Source organism: Salminus brasiliensis, chromosome 25 (genome assembly GCF_030463535.1).
Source record: "Salminus brasiliensis chromosome 25, fSalBra1.hap2, whole genome shotgun sequence".
NCBI lineage: Eukaryota > Metazoa > Chordata > Actinopteri > Characiformes > Bryconidae > Salminus > Salminus brasiliensis.
The window spans coordinates 8,647,785-8,650,284 of NC_132902.1; the positions used below are offsets into that span (position 1 = coordinate 8,647,785).

Sequence of the window (2,500 nt, forward strand, 5' to 3'; positions counted from 1 at the left end):
GAGCCACTATCAAGCTGGCACCACCTCGCTCCCCAGAAGTCGCGATTCTTCAGTGTCGGGGCTCAGCGGAGATCCTCCCCTGTGCCCGCTGCTCCTTTCTTGGTTGCGGTCTTGCCGGGTGCATCTACGGGAGCCAGTGACCGTGGTGGTCTGGACCCCCCTGCGTGTGACCCCGGTCCCCTCCTCCGAATGTCGGCGTGCGGTGTCCCCTGCAGCGATGATGTGACCAGCGCAGATAGAGCGTGCAGGGGCACCGTCACTCGCTTCCCCACCAGCAGGTTGCGGGAGGTCCACAGGGCGGCCTTCACGCCGTTAAGGGTGAGCCAGAGCGCTGTGAATTCTGCAGCTGGTAGTCGGTCTATGCCCTGGCCCACCCCGTTTACCGCTAGCCGGTAAACAGACGGCTGGACCTCCCCTGCTGGCAGGCTCGGGCATTGCAGGGGACCGGTTATGGCCCACAGGTCCCTCGCCACACTGCACTCCCAGAGCACGTGCCTCACGGTCTCTGGTTCGCCACACCCCGGCCGTGGGCACGTGGGGTTGGATGCCATTCCCCGGGAGTGCATCACGGCCCTGACCGGGAGGATCTCATGGGCCGCCATCCACGACAGGTCTTTGTGCTTGTTCTGGAGAGCGGGGTGGGCTGCGTTCCTCCAAACTGCCTTGGCCTCACTTAGTGTGAGGCCTGGAACTGGGCTCACCTCTTCCCGGTCCTGCACAAGAGAGACAAGAGATTTCGCGTTAGTTAAAACAGTAAAATCTTCTTTCTCTAAATCATATTTTCTTAAAAACTTTCTAATAAAATCATATTCTTTAGAAAGATTAAAAGAGACTGGTGTTCTTAAATCCAATTGTAAAATCTTTAAGCTACGCAAGTACGACCCCATCCAGAACTTTGCCATAGCGGCGGTCTTGTTGTCTCTGGAGGGGTTCGTCGCATACTTTATGTGTAAAGCAGCGAACTTGCTTCCTAAAAACAGGTGGGGGTCTGGGAGCCCTTTTCCTCCATTCTCCTTTCTCTTCTTCATCACCGCCCTCCTCAGCCTCTCCCACTTGGACCCCCACAGGAAATAAAACACAGCTCTCTCCAATCCTAAAAGAAAAAACTTTGGGGGACTAAAAACAGAACACAACAGTAAAAGCAAAGGTAAAATAACAGCTTTGATTATTAAAACCTTGCCCTCTATCGTCAGCTGTCTTAGTCCCCAGAAACCCAAACGTTGCCTGACTTTCCCTAACGCGTCAGTCCAGTTTCCCCGTCCGCCACCCTCTTCGTCAAATTTGATTCCTAAAATTTTGATATCTTTGTCTTTAAAATCCAAATCCAAGTCGGCGCCTATGTTTCCCCAGGGTCCAAAGAGCTGGGCCTCGGACTTGCTCCTATTGAGCTTAGCGCCCGAGGCCCTTCCATACCAGTCAGTCAAGTCCAGTGCTCTTTGGACCGATAAAACGTCGGAACATAAAAGCGTAACGTCGTCCATGTACAAAGTACAGGTCGCCGTCAGTCCGCCTGGCAAGTCCAGTCCTTTGATCCATTTGTCCTTTCTCAAGATCTGCGCCAGTGGCTCAATGCACGCAACGTACAGGAGCGGAGATAACGAACACCCTTGGCGGACGCCAGAGCGAACTCTGATCGCCTTTGTGAGGTGCCCGTTTACCAGAATTCGACTGCTTATATCTGTGTAAAGCAGGCCCACCCACTTTAAAAACCTCCCAGGGAAACCCATTTTTTGCAGTACCTGGAGCAGGTACTGGTGCGAGACCCGATCGAAGGCTTTTTCAAAGTCTAAATTTAGGACTATGAGCCGAATGTTTCTGTCTCTCGCAAAACAGATGGCGTCTCTGACCAACACTAGGCTGTCGGTGATCCTCCTTCCTGGCACGGCGCAGGCTTGATCCGGGTGGATCACGTCCTCTAAAACAGTCGACATACGTCTAGATAAAAGTTTACTAAAAAGTTTACAATCAAAATTTAAAAGGGTAATCGGTCTCCAGTTTTTTAGGTCGGTCTTGTCGCCTTTCTTAAAAAGTAAAGTGACTATCCCTACTCTAAAACTGTCTGGAAGTCGGTCAAACTTTTCAAATTCATTAAAAACAGTCAGGATGTCCGTTGATAAAATGTCCCAAAAGGTCAAATAAAATTCCACGGGGAGTCCATCCTCTCCCGAAGTCTTACCCTTTTTAAAACCTTTAAGACATTTTAAAGTTTCCTCACCTGTAAAATTTCCTGTTAAAACATCCTGACTGAAGAACTGTTCCTGAAGAACAGATACTACACTTGATCTTAGCCAAAAGGCCGAGAAGCGATAACCCGAACAGGCCACCCCGTGCGGGACCGCCCCTTGGTTAGTAACTAGCTACTACACGGTGACTACTTTGCAAGAAAAACGAAAAAGAAAAAAGGCAAAGAAAGAAAGAAAGAACAACAAATAAATACAATTCAATTAACCACACCCACCTGCACAAGCTCCAGCGAGTGACCGAAGGCACGAATCTGTCT

The 2,500-nt window shown here is 50.3% G+C and overlaps 1 non-coding gene across 1 annotated transcript; it reads right to left on the minus strand.

The window, feature by feature from the left end:
- Positions 1–2,111: 2,111 nt before the first annotated feature.
- On the minus strand, positions 2,112–2,308 carry LOC140548479 (U2 spliceosomal RNA). The gene has a single exon (XR_011978690.1). It is a non-coding gene; the product is annotated as a U2 spliceosomal RNA (small nuclear RNA).
- Positions 2,309–2,500: the final 192 nt, after the last annotated feature.